Source organism: Lissotriton vulgaris, chromosome 2_1 (assembly GCF_964263255.1).
Source record: "Lissotriton vulgaris chromosome 2_1, aLisVul1.2, whole genome shotgun sequence".
NCBI classification, from domain to species: Eukaryota; Metazoa; Chordata; class Amphibia; order Caudata; family Salamandridae; genus Lissotriton; species Lissotriton vulgaris.
Window position 1 is genome coordinate 47,458,026 of NC_141687.1, and position 14,848 is coordinate 47,472,873.

Genomic DNA, 14,848 nt, shown 5'->3' on the forward strand with positions numbered 1-14,848 from the left:
ATGTGACATTGCGACCCATGAAAGAAATAGCATTGGCATGAGCTGGGAAGGCCAGAGTCGAGTTGCGTGTGTTCAGCTGTGCATGAAAGACGGCAGAGTAGTACTTGTGCTTGTGTTTGGTGTTATTTTAAGAAGTCGTTACTTGAGTGCCACCCCTCCCCCACCTGCCCCTCTCCCCCCCTAGTAGAGCTGCACTGAAGTGAATTAGGCTTGCACCAGGTTCATTCGGTTACGATTGATCGGTTTCCTTGCGTGTAATAAAAGGACTTCCCGCACTTCGTTTGTCCTAGCTTTAGCTGACAAAGTGAGTTGTGTACCTCTGAGTGAGAGTTGTGTGGATCTGAGTGGACATTTTGTCGTTTGAGCTTCCTGATTTCTGTGCTGCATGTTAGCCCTACTTTGTGGCCAGAGTTTGCTTGTGTTTACAGTATTTATTCAGGAAAGGGAAGGGGGCGCAGAAACCATAAACAACATAGAATTGTACATGGTTAAGTCTTATGGTGATGTTATGCACCTCCGGGTTCTCAGTGACATCATTGACAGCTTGAGCTCTTTTCTTGTTTGTTATGCGTTTGGTTATCTAGCCGTAACTATTTATTGTTACCTCGTGCGTTATTTTTATATAGCGCACCTATGTAATATGGCACTTATGTAAAATAGCGCCTCAGTAAAAATCAGTACCACCCAGGCAGTGCATGTAATTCGGGCCCATAAAATCAAAGGAAGCGTTTATGCATTGAAACAAAAAAGTCTACGTTTGAGTTCTGTTTGTTTCAGAAGGTATGCGCAAAATGAAAAAGCGCTATACATTTTTTTTGCATATTTTATATAGCGCGAACTCGACCCGAAGGTATTGGAGCGCTTTACACATGCACCGTATTTACATTACACAATCAAGCACGGGGAGATTAAGTGATTTGCACTGAATCACAGGATGTGGACGCGACCCGAGGCTCGAACGCTGGTTTCCAGCACCTAAGTCGGCCGTTTAGCCGACGAACCACATCCTCTCCCCTTAAATATAAATATATAAAATATAAATATAGTACAAAAGGTGCACTTGGGCGCAGCGAGAGAATTGGAATCGGAAAAAAGTAGTACAGGATTGTTCTTACTGCATAGGACTTGACTTTCACAGAACATAAACAATCCTGGCCATCAGAGGAAACGGTGTTTAGTATTGGGAGCTAACTTGTTAATTCTCTGCAGTTACTGGATGTCACGAGGTTTGTAAAATGGCAGAGTTGCTTTAAATGGTAAACGTGGGCTAGTGTCTTGAGCCCGAGCTGGGAACTTGGAGAGCTGTGGTACAATCGTGGCTTTGCCACTTCGCCAGGCACATCGTGTGATTCTGGGCAGATCACTTCATATCCATGTGCTTGAAACAGTAAAAATTGTGTAAACCAGCGGTGCGATTTGATGTATTCCAAACACACCCTCCTGACCTCCTGGAAGGCAGAAATGGGCCTCCTCTAGTGAATCCCCTTAATGTGACAAAGAGAGGATGTGGCTAAACGGTCAGAGCTACCGACTTTACAGCTTGGGAACCAGGTTAGAGCTTGTTTTTGTATGATCTCGTCAGTAGACAATAAATGAAATATATTACTCTTGCAGACGTGCTCGGTTTTTATAGCCTCAGAGGTTTTCTGACCATCTGATTGCACATCAGGCTGGGTAATTACTACTGTGCACGGCTTGGAAATGTATGTGGAATCAGGCCGCGCGCGATGACTCGGACTTTCATCCTCCTGGGGGCGATACAAGTGAGTAAGTAGCATTTGAGGAGGATGATTCTGAAGCACCTGTTGCTTTAAATGTAGTCACGCCGTTTCCGATCAAACTGGATAAAATTGTATATTGACTGTTTGCAAGTTCTTCACTTGAGGAAATAAAAGGGTATATGCACGAACGTACGTTTGCGTGTGTGTCTGCATGTGTGTAAGAAGAATCTCTAACATACCGACAAATGCATAACTATCTCCAAACCTAATGTACTGGTACTGGATGTATAGTTAGTTTATTAATTGTCAGTTGTGGTTCCAAAACAAGTGAACCGTGACCCCGGCTACCTTTCTTGACCAAACTGTGTGATACTTGGAAAATCGCGGTAGCAGTTACTTGCAATTGGAATAAAATGACTCTGCGACTCTTTGAGTAAGACAATTCCTTGTAAGAGCAACAGAGCTCAGTGGTTCATATTTAATGTATCCACCTTTTAGTAGGACGGGGGTATAACACACAGAAGGAGAGAAATAAGAGCATGCAAGCTGTGTTTTTGTAATGAATTCTTGAAAGGATATACATAGGTCAAGTGTACGTTTCATTTCAGCAAGCTGACTCACTGTAACGTTGGTGCGCATTTAGATACACTCGTGCTAATAACTCTGCTTAAAGCAAATATAGCGCCAACATTATTAATGGAGGATGTGGCGTAAGGGCCAGAGTTGCTGACTTTGGAGTTGGAGAAACCAAGGTTCGAGTGTCGTTCGCTCACCATCTTGTGATTCTGGGCAAATCACCTAATCTCCCCGAGCCTACAAAAAATGAACGTGTCCTTGTGTAAGCAACTAGTGCTTGTTTATTTTAGAAAATAACATTTAAAGCTAAACCAAAACAGTCCCTTGCACAGGCCAATAGTATATATTATGTATCATTGACAATAATAAACAAGCATTTTCAATGCAATAGGTCTCGCATTTTCGAGAGTTTAACCTATTGGCATTGTAAATGGCAATGCCTTTTATTTACGTTTTAAAAACCAACACGTAAATAAAAGGCATTGCCATTTACAATGCCAATTGCTCAAACTCGAACAACTGCGAGACCTATTGCATTGCAAATGCTTGTTTACAAGACTGGTCAAGTAGTTGAGTAGAATAGTATGTGCTGGAAGGAATGTCTAATAATGAATCAGCTTTACCCATTAGTAAATATTCCCTGTTTTACTGTCAATCTCGGCTGCAGCTCACGCAGGCTGTGCCCTCAATGAGGGATCCGCCTGTTCCAACGGCCGTCAAGTGTCGGCCCCACCCCCTGGGCGGGCTCTTGGGGCTCAAGAGTGCACCTCTTTTGCATGAAGGGTGAGTGACAGAGCCTACGGCCACCCATAAGCAGCTTAGGCCATGCGGTTTTGGCCCCGCCTTTGGAGGGCGGAGCTTGGGCCGGCTCTCGGGGCCCTAGAGTGCGCCTCAGCTCCTAGAAGGGAGAGCGACAGATTGCCCGGCCACCCGGACTCAGCCTAAGCCATGCGGTTTTGGCCCCGCCTTCGGAAGGCGGACCCTGAGTCGGCACTCTCGACGTATCCTGAACCGTCTTCCGTGTTTGTAGGTAGGAACGGCCTCGCGCGGAACTTTTGAGGCGGCTTCTTGTTTACGGAGGACAGTGCGGCGACGGACCAGAGCAGGTGGGGCCTCCTTCACTGCGACAGACGCGTAGTCTGAGGGGGGAGTGGGGGGAGAGGGACACGCGGGCCTCGGAGGGACGTAGACACGGGTGGGAGTGTATGTTAACTGTGGAGAAAGACACATGAGCGTTGGGCAGAGTGCAGAAAAACTGAGTGGGGGAAGGAGAGAGAACATCCATGCAATCATTTAGGAGGGGGGGGGGGACATAAGTAACAGCATGCCATGGCTAGGGTTTGCATGCTGGCCAGGTATTTTTTTTATCTTCAAGCTCTTGCTGGTTAAAGAAAACCAAAATTGGAAAACTGTTAATGCAAGAATACATTGCTTCACATGTATTTTCGCGGGTTGTTAACTATTTGTTGATGACCATTAAAGTTAAGGGAAGAATGACTTCCTTTTGAGAGAGGATTTAAGTGTAATATAAACAATTACTCAAGTACAAACTTTAGAGAGTCTCCAAACTATCAAAACATAAACACACACTAACACCAGCTGACAGTGCTGCTATAGCCAACATTGCAGAATGCTCTTTGCAAATGTCAGTTACCCATCCTGAAAACCTTGCCCATCCCCTCCAAAAATATAATCTCGCTTTATATAATTTTTAGGTCGAGCAGACCTACTCTCAATGCGTGAGCATTGAGAGTGTCTGCTTCAGACCTTATGTGGCCCGTATTTAGGAATGTGGACAGCTACCAGACGCGCGCTTTGACGAGGTCAGATTTCACCTCGGGAGCGAGCGTCTGGTAGCTGCGCATGCGCAAAGTTCTTGCTCTCACACAGACACAGGCAGCCCACACCCCTCTGCATGCACACACACACACACACACAGGCGCGCGCATGCACACGGCACACATACAGGCACACAGCACACTATCCCCCGCCTCGCATTCTCTCTCAATCACACACAGTCACGCATGCGCACACACATGCACACACGCGCTCACACACTCCCCTCCCCCCTCTCCTCCCCTCCCCTCCCCCACAGGCATACACACAGGCACGCACTCACCGACTGCGCTCTTCCGGCGGGGCTCCTCTCGCGCTCCGCTCCTCCTCCTCGCGGCGTGTCTCCTCTTCTAAATCGGGGCTCCCTCAGGTCAGAGGAGCCCCGCAACAGGCGCCACACTCCTCCTTCTCCCCGGCCCCCTCCTGGGGACCCGGGCTTCCCCGGACCGGCAGGGCGCTCCATGCGCCGGCAGCTCGCGGCTCGCGGACCTCGGGAGGCAGGACTTCCGGTCGGCCGCGAGCAGATTGTCCGGCCGGATAAGAGCTTCCGGGTCGCCGCGGGCAGCGCGGCGGCATGTTTCAGACAAGCCCTGGCCCTGATGGTGCTCTGTGCCACATTCTGATCCTCTCATGGGAGGCTAGGGTGTTCTTTACCTGATATTTATTTTTAAATCACGCCAAAAAATTATTTTCAAATAAAGATTTCCGGTTTAGCATGAAGTTCTGAGACATGGATGTGCCAGTGACATTTTACTTTGTGGCTGCTTTCACAATTGGTGGGGCCGAGGGCCGCCCTCCAGCCCTCAACGCAGCCCCCTGCCCTAAAGCCCCCTGGCGAGTGCCCCATGTCCCGTATGCTCACTCCCACACCGAGGAGTGTCAGAAATAATTAGAGGAGCGCTTCGCTAATGCGTGCCTGGAAGCGGCGCAGCGCTGCAAGGCTCCACTTGTGCTCCCCGAGCCTCTTTTCCGATGTCCTTAAACACATCTGCATTATTCTGAATCCTGCACCTACGTGTGTCTAAGTAATGCGTCCAGTGCTCTCCAATGGGTCCCATTTTTTTGGTTTTCCGTGCATTTTATGGCATGGCAGTGGATTTGTCCATGACATCACCTACATAATCATATTCGACAGGTCATCAGCTGAGCTGAATGAGGGGAAAAAGTAGTCAGAAATTGCCCCCAGTACCGAGCCACATGATGGCTTTTTGTGATTTAGCATTTTGCCGTGGATGACCTATTCGCTAGAATGCTACATATGGTATAGCCAGCGCTTTAAGTGAGATGAAAAAACTGGGGGGGGGGGGTCTCTCAAATGTGCGTGGTCCATATAATTAAGGGCATGGCTTAAAAACACCTAAGCTAATTTGTTCTTACCAGAGTGTGCCCCCATGTATTTTCATGTTTCTGTCTTTGCATCCAGACATATACTACAAGTAACATTACACCTAAACAAGCCATGACTGGTGGCTTTGTCAATGGTTGTTAGTTACATAAGATAAATAAGCAACAACTATGACTTTGTTGTAACTTTCTCTATTTTGCACTTTTATTTCCTCCTATAAAACTTGTTTCATTCAACTGCGCTTTAATTTAAAATGTGTCGCTCCTGCTAACGCACACATTTGTGCGGGTGCCACATAATTACACGTGACATAATTACACTGCACTCAATGCCACATAAACTCCAAATACCACTCATTGCCACATAGTAATATGCAACATAATTACACTGCACTCAATGCAACATACACTCCAAATACCACTCAGTGCCACATAATTACACGCCACATAATTACACTGCACTCAATGCAACATACACTCCAAATACCACTCAGTGCCACATAATTACACTGCACTCAATGCCACATACACTCCAAATACCACTCATTGCCACATAGTTATATGCAACATAATTACACTGCACTCAATGAAACATACACTCCAAATACCACTGAGTGCCACATAATTACACTGCACTCAATGCAACATACACTCCAAATACCACTCAGTGCCACATACTTACACACCCCATACTTACACTCCACTCAATGCAACATAAATACACTTTATCCATCTGTCTATCTATTGCCCTCACTCTATCTGTCTATCTATCGCCCTCACTCTATCTATCGCATCACCACAGCATCACTCAGCACCACCACAGCATCACTCAGGGGCACCACAACATCACTATGCGCTACCACAGCATCACTGAACGCCACAGCATCACTCGTCGCCACCACATCACTCAGCGCCACCACAACATCAATCTGTGCAACCATTCAACAACTAGTTCAAATATGTTCTCTCAATGTTTCAAGCTTTATTACAAATGTCACAAAAAGATGTTAATTTTTCACTTCTATTATATTTGTCACAATAAAATACAATTAACATAATCTTCACAAAAGTTATTTAGAAAAGCTATTGCCATTATACATTTTAATAATTTTTATTAAATTATTAATAAAAAAATTAAAAGCCATTTTTATTTGTAATATCAATACATCTAAGTCACGTAAATACAACAAATATTGCATTACAAATGCTATAGGTGTCACATTTGCGAAACTTAAAACTATTGGCATTGTAAATGACAAAGCTATTAATTTCGCTATTTTCAAAACAGACACATAAATAAAAATGTGTCATTTACAATACCAATAGCTCAAACTTTCCTAATGCGAGACCTATTGCATTGCAAATGCTTGTTTTATTTAATGTTATTTTATATAGCGTGAACATTACCTGAAGGTGTCAGAGCGCTTTACATAAGAACCAGTTGCGATACATAAAGACTTAGGATTACATGCGTTACATAAAAGATACAAACAGAAAAAAATTGCAAATTTACAAGTTATAAAGTCACACAAGGAAGAGATACAAACAGAAAAAAAAGAAAAAAAATGGCAAATGTAAAGGTAGTAAAGTCATTCAAGGAGGGGATACGAATGGATATACTCTTAAGAGCCACAGAGGAATGGTAGATAGTACAAAGGTCTACTGCATATACTAGTGTTTAGAGTTACCTCTATATACATAGGGAAGGGATACGAATGGGTATACTCTAAGAGTCACATAGGAATGGTAGAGAGTACAAAGGTCTTCTGCATATACTAGTGATTAGAGTTTTTATATATATATATATATATATATATATATACACGAAGACTCCACACACCACTTCCGAGTCAGACCAAGGTCAAGTCGGCGCAGGAACAGAGGAGACGGACCAACGGATGCGCTTCACAGGTTCTTTTATTGCATAATAGTCGGTAGCAAGAGGGCACTACGCGTTTCGGGCTTCAAAAGCCCTTGTTCACATGCAAGTGAGCCAGTTAGAATTTTTTAATTTTATAATGCAGTGCGACATAATTAGCCCGCCCTGTCACGTGTATATATATATATATATATATATATATATATATATATATATATATACACATAGTAGATTTGTTAAAAAACCAGGAGAGCAGAGTTCCATTAAGTGGGGTCGGAGAGGGGACGCAGTCACAACACCAAGGGAGGGTGGGAGGGATACAAGGGTATAGAGAAAAGGCCAATCAGAAAAAGGAAAAAACATTTAGGGTCGTCAAGTGGGGAAAAGGGGAAAGGAAGAGGGAATGGACAAGATGGCGGGTCAGGGTCCAGAGAAAAGCGGAAGAGAACAGCAGCAAAATGGCGGCCAGGGCAAAAGAAAAAACGTAAAGAAGTCCGAGAGTGACCCAGTGAGTATGAATTAGAGTGCCAGGAGAAGTCTGGGGGGCTACATAGTTCAGAAATCAAAGTCAGGAAGGGAGAGGAGGCGTGTAGGCTCGGGTCCACTGGAGTAACTTCGAAGACAAACAGACGGTCATGGCTCCCTCGCCCCCATACCTGGGAAAAGTTCACTGGTTCCTCGCCCTTGCCCGGCTGCAGCAGCAGTTTGTTTGACTACAACAGAAGTTGTTGGAGAGGGGGCACACAGGGGTTGAAGGGCTGAAAGAAGGCCGGACTCAGCTGTCCTCATGCCTCCAGTCCCGGAAGCGGGGGCTGTGTGCTTAGACTCCTGGGTGGGGGAATCTCCTCAAGAACGTCTGCGCCCCTCGATCCGTGGCGGGATAGGCCTCTCCGATGAATAGTGTTCTCCATTATGCCAACGACAGGGGTCCCCCAGTGGTAGCGATTCAGAAAAGGGGGGTGGTGATGGACAGAGTATCTGAATTAAGCAGAACACTCCTACCCAGTCAACAGATCAGGGCTTCATCCATCACCGTTTTTTAGCTCACTGCACCATCCCAGCTCAGAACCTGGCTACATGCAAATTAGTCTGTCCCTGGCCCAGTGCATCATGGGAACAGGGCAGACCAAACTACCAAGCCAATTTTTTTACTGGAAAGGAAACAAGCTTCCGGGGCCCGGTTTCTGGCATTACAGCCGTCTTCGGCCCGGCTTGCTTGAATCCTGATGGTGCAGTGAGCAAGGGACTCATGTCTGAGCATACCCTTCCACGCTCATGGTGGACAAAACGATTCAGAAAAGGGGGGTGGTGATGGACAGAGTATCTGAATTAAGCAGAACACTCCTACCCAGTCAACAGATCAGGGCTTGATCTATCACCGTTTTTTAGCTCACTGCACCATCCCAGCTCAGAACCTGGCTACATGCAAATTAGTCTGTCCCTGGCCCAGTGCATCATGGGAACAGGGCAGACCAAACTACCAAGCCAATTCTTTTACTGGAAAGGAAACAAGCATCCGGGGCCCGGTTTCTGGCATTACAGCCGTCTTCGGCCGGGCTTGCTTGAATCCTGATGGTGCAGTGAGCAAGGGACTCATGTCTGAGCATACCCTTCCACGCTTATGGTGGACAAAACGATTCAGAAAAGGGGGGTGGTGATGGACAGAGTATCTGAATTAAGCAGAACACTCCTACCCAGTCAACAGATCAGGGCATGATCTATCACTGTTTTTTAGCTCACTGCACCATCACAGCTCAGAACCTGGCTACATGCAAATTAGTCTGTCCTTGGCCCAGTGCATCATGGGAACAGGGCAGACCAAACTACCAAGCCAATTCTTTTACTGGAAAGGAAACAAGCTTCTGGGGCCCGGTTTCTGGCATTACAGCCGTCTTCGGCGCGGCTTGCTTGAATCCTGATGGTGCAGCAAGAAGTATGCTGTGCAGGGAGTCTGCTGCAAGATGGGATTTCTGCGCACGTTACCGGGGTCGTCTTCGCGCCGCCGGGGTAGAAATGGGATCAGTGGAGGTTGGTACATCAAGGGAATATGTTAATTGAATATTTTTGGCTACAGCTGTTTACAGGCTTAGCATTGCTTCTTTTTGGTTACAGCAGGAACCGCCTTCCTTTGAAATATGGAGGGCGCGTTTTTTTGCAGTATATAACATGGAGTATAGCCTGTATGCCCTTAAAGGACACCGAAAAAGGAAGCTGGGTGAGCAAATTTGGGGAAGTGTTACGCGATACCTCGAGTCTGAAAATTGAACCTCTTGTATTTTGTATTCCCTCAACTGCTAAACTCTTTAGGTATTTCTTCTTGTTTTCTCTCGCTCAATGTTTTATTTTCATTACTCCACATGGTAACTAACGAAGTTTTTTGTTTTGTACTATATGGCTGCCATTGGTTCTCTGTAATAAGTATGCTGTACTATTATCAATTTTATGGTGATCTGTATATCCTCACTGTTTTGGTTGAATCGAATGGCTATAACTATATACTTTATTGGTAAAGTGACTCATTCCTACTGACTCATGTATGATCCAAAAATAAATTAAAAAAAAAAAGTGTCTAGTCAGTTTGTTAGACAGGTACACGGGGCCAAGTTGGTTAAGACTCTTAAACACCAGGCAGCAAATTTTGAATTTAATTCTCAATCGGATAGGTAGCCAATGTAGTTTGCGCAGTAGGGGCAGTGAAGGGGTACGGTAGGGTGAGCTGGTTACCAGGCGGGCTGCTGTGTTCTGCACTATCTGAAGGCCGTCCAGGTCAGATTACTTGGCCGCGATCAGCAGGGCATTACTGAAGTCCAGGCGACTGAGGACCAGGGCATGAACCAGAGTGTTCCGGATAGACGAGGGGAGAAAGCAGGCACGTTTAGTGGTGGCTATGTGTTCGTTGAGGCTGAGTTTGTTATCAATTAGGACTCCTAGGTTTTTGATTGTTGGTTTGGGGGGAGGAGCCTGGCCCATTTCTTCTGGCCACCAGCTGGGGGACCAGGTGTATGCAGCTTCTTTAAAGAGCATTATCTCCGTTTCACCAGCATTTAGCTGGAGAAAATTTCTGCTCATCCATGTTGTTATAGTCCTCATGCCTTCTAAAAAGATGTTTTTAATATTCGGGGTGTCTTTGTCGAAGGTGAGGAGGAGCTGTGTGTCATCAGCGTAGGTCAGTATTCTTCAATCTGTGGGGCGCGCCCCACTGGGGGGACGCGACACCTTCCCAGGGGGGGCGCGCACTCCACTACAATTTGACCTTTGTGCCCTGCAGTCGTCTGTCTGTCTGTGCAAGTCTTCCTGAAGCACTCCGGACTCCAGTATGTGGAAGGGGGAGGGAGGGAGATCGATAGCGCAGGAGGTGCCCATTCTTTTGTTATGTTAACTCTCCCAGGAGGGGGTTAATCACAGAGCTGACAGCTTCAGCTGCAGTGGGACACGCTTTTGGTTTTTAGCAGAGGAGACCCCTCGCCTCCCACTGCACCTGAAGCATGTCAGCTCTGTGAATTAACCCCCTCCTGGGAGAGTTAGCTCTTCCCAGAACGGAGACAAAGTTTCCAGGGACATAATGCTCCGTTTAGTTTCTCTTGTATTTGTTTGCTCATGATTGTCACTTTTGCCTCATGTAATTTAGCGTTTGCTTTTGTAATTTGTTCACTTGTAATGTTCTCTCATGTATCAGTTCTGTTCCTATTGTGAAGCGCTCTGACCCCTTCGGGTAAAGTCTGCGCTATATAAAAACGCATAAATAAATAAAGGGGTTGGGTGGGGGTGACAGAATGTGCCAGCTCTATTCTACAGTCTTGCCTCATGACCTTGAATCATTTTAAAACACAATGTTGTAAATATCGTTTTTCAACCATTCATTTTTAATGTGTAAAAGTCTATTACATACATTTTATAGACAAAATGTGTTTATGCATCATGCGACTTCCATATAAAAAGTTTATTTTAGATCAATACATGACATCACATATGAGAAATAGAAGGTGGTGACAGATTATTTACAGTAAAATTAGTGAACTGCTGTTGTGTCACATACTGAAAACACACATCACTATCCCTGAATATCCGATGTACACACATTTAGTATTTGACCAAAGAAGGCATGAAAGAGCAGAGACTTGATCATAAAATCAAAGCTGGTCCGAACAGGGGCCCCAAAAATACATTTGGCCCACAGGTCCCAAAATCCTTAAAATGTCCCTGAAAGTTTATTTTAAAATTACACAGGCAGGATTATAAATAAGAATTATGTATTCATTTGAGCTGTGTAATAAACCTCTGTCATTTCACCACACCCACCTACTCACAAATCTGCAGATTACTAAGCACTCTTATTGTATTGAATGTTATTCGCTGAATATGCCCGGAATGTGCGCGTGGCGGTCGAGTCCAGACATTTCTGTCAGGTGGTGGGGGGCCCAACATCTAAAAAAAATCAGCTGGGGGGGCTCAACCTACAAAAGTTTGAAGACCTCTGGCGTTGGTGAGTGGGATGAACCCGCGTCCCTTAGGAGGGCAGAGAGTGGAGTGACATAAACGTTAAACAGCGAAGGGCTGAGACATGAGCCCTGCGGTACTCCCTTGGTCACTGGGGTAGTTTCTGAGCTGAAGGGACCGAGTTGAACAGTTTGTGTTCTTCCATAGAGGAAGTCCCTTATCCAATTGAGTGCAGTGCCCTGAATCCCAGCTGTTTCCAATCTTTCTAGCAGGATTTGATGAGCGATGGTATCGAATGCGGCGGAGAGGTCGAGCAGTACAAGAATGACCGCTCGACCTGCATCCGCCTGCATGCGGATGTCATCGATCACTTTAACCAGGGCGGATTCGGTACTGTACTTAGGACGGAATCCCAATTGTGTGGGATCGAGACAGTTGGAAGATTCTAAAAAGTTGGAAAGGTGGGTGTTGATGTCTTTTTCTAACAATTTGCTGTAAAGAGGGAGTAGCGAAATAGGCCGATAGTTGGTGATGATATCGGGAGGCAGTTTGTTGTTTTTCCTGATGGGCATTATTTTGGCCGCTTTCCATTCATCCGGCAGTTTGCCTTCACTGATGGAACTATTCAAGACAGCACATAGAGGCGTGGCCAGTTCGGCTGCAAGTTTTTTAGCCATTTTGGCTGAGAGAAGGTCTTTGGGGGAGCCTGATTTGGCTGAGATAAGCAGGGATTCAGTTTCAGGGATGGTTAGGAAGGGGAATTTAACCAAAGTGTTGAGACTAAGTGGTTTGTGAATGGGTCAATTACTATGTTGTGGTTGAGATTTGCATGCGATATGGATATTTTCTTATAGATATCCTCGATTTTTGGTAGAAGTGGTTGGAAATTTCATCACATAGGAGCTGAGTGGGTTCTTCAGCGGGAGTGCAGGCAGTGGGGTTGATGAGGCTGTTAAGGACCTGGAAGAGGGTTTTAGGACCTTTCCCGGCTTGCTCCAATTGGGTGGCTATGTGCTTTTTCCGTGCTGCTTTAAGGTTCTTGTGGTAGATATCAAGGGCAGCCTTGAATTTCCCCTTGTCACGGGCGTCCTTAGTGCGGCGCCAGCGGCGTTCAAGCTGTTTGCATGTGCTTTTCTCTTCTCTGAGCATGGAAGAGTACCAAGGGGTCTGAGTGCGTTTAGGTGCATGAGAGGGCTGTTTGGGGGGAATAATAGAATCAATGTTAGATTTTACTGCATCCTGTAAGGCTGTAAGACGTTTATCTACTGTATCTGCGTCTGACTAATCAGGGGGGGAAAATTGTTAATGGAAGAGGGCGGGTGAAAGTTTGTACCATTGACGTTGAGCCTGTCTGGTGGGGTTTTTCTTGACTGCGCGTTCAAAGGGTCCTTTAAGGTTAAAGTTAATTATTGAGTGGTCTGACACAATGCCTGTGTGATATACTGTACCTTTTAGGCACATTGTGATTAAATAACAGTGCGCCAACTAAGTATATGTATCTGTGTTCTTATATTTGTATATTTATTTTTTATTTGTTTTTCTTGTTCTGACTAATATTGTGTACTGGGACCCCTCTCTTTATGTGCCAGAGTGGCCCACAACATCACCCGCCGCAGCCACATCACTGAACTCCTTCGAAAACTCCACTGGCTCCCAGTCAACAAAAGAACCACTTTCAAGCGCCTCACACATGCCTACAAAGCCTTTCACGATGCAGGACCAGCATATCTGAACCACCGCTTCTCATTCCACACAGTGATCGAAGTAGGGGGAAAAAGTTGGGGAACTGTGGGCGGAGAATCTGAGGGTTGGAATAACCAGAGGAGTGGATCAGTAGGCGAAGTCAGGTGTGACCAAAATGTGCAAAACATCCCCATTTTGAGCCTATGGCATTTCACTGTCTAGTTACATCTCATAATGTTATTTAGTTCAACCATGGATACACATGTTTATTTAAGGTTTAAAATGAGTTATTGACATTAAAATACTGTCTTGCTTCGCCTTTCAGATAATACAGAATCTCCCACAGGTGGCTCAAACCCATACACGGCGAAGCAGGAGACTTAACACAAAAACAACACATAGAAAGGGGTTTTATTTTACAAAATGCAAAGACTCTCTTTTTAGAGCAAGGCTTGGGGTTTATTTTACACAATGCTCTCTAACAGAAAATATTTCCCAGATGCCAAATGCGCAACATTCAAATATATAGAGAGATTTATATGTTTATATGCAAGCAATAATAACACACTTGGTAAATGCAACAGTTAAATGCATGAATAATACCATGAATAAACGAGCAGCAAATAATATGAGATAAGACTCAAGCAGATATAATGGGATGTCCTGCAAGAGATCAGAAAGATATATACACTGAATAACAAAGGAAACACCTCAAATGATCAAAGCCACTGGTCACACAATGCTTGTTTCCAGTCCAGGGAGGACCTGGCCTGGCAGTTTGGGCTGGACTGTTCCCATTGGGCGCAGGGTCAAGACTGATTTGCATATGGCTAGGTCCAAACTGTAATGGCACGATGAGCAAAAAAACGATGGATTTAAGCCCAGATCTCTGTACTGGGATGAATGTATGACATTGTTCTGCATTCTTTTGCACACATCACAATGGAATAATCAAAACTCAACACTTCACCTGGTGCAAACACAGCATCTTAACCACATGCGCGCTGCTCTTATTGTGCTGGTATGCTGACTTTTTAAAAAACCCATTGTTCATGACGAGCTGGGCTCGTCATCAGTGTGCGAGGAGGCTACACCATGACGAGCCCAGCTCGTCATCAGCCTCGAAGGGGTTAACCCACTCATGACCGGGGGATTAAAGAGCTGGGTATAAGAGCCTCAGCAACTTTACCGAAGTAGAGGCGTCTGTCCCCATTCGGATTCCACAATCCCGGGTTCTAAGTCAATAACGCTTAGCTTTATAATCTCAAAACTCGCACTAGAAGGTTCGAGAATTTCCCCCTGCGCCAAAGGAATATTACTTGCAATCTCTCTCCCACCCCCCCCCTCCTTCTCTATAACTTATATCCGTACT

At 45.3% G+C, this 14,848-nt stretch overlaps 1 protein-coding gene across 1 annotated transcript in view; it reads left to right on the forward strand.

The window, feature by feature from the left end:
- Positions 1-3,266: 3,266 nt before the first annotated feature.
- The window catches only part of NHEJ1 (non-homologous end joining factor 1), a 1,360,764-nt gene continuing 1,349,182 nt past the window's right edge, over positions 3,267-14,848 (forward strand). Inside the window, exon 1 of the mRNA XM_086958444.1 lies at positions 3,267-3,403. The gene's annotated coding sequence lies outside the window, so the exon portion shown is untranslated. The remainder of the gene's footprint in view (positions 3,404-14,848) is intronic.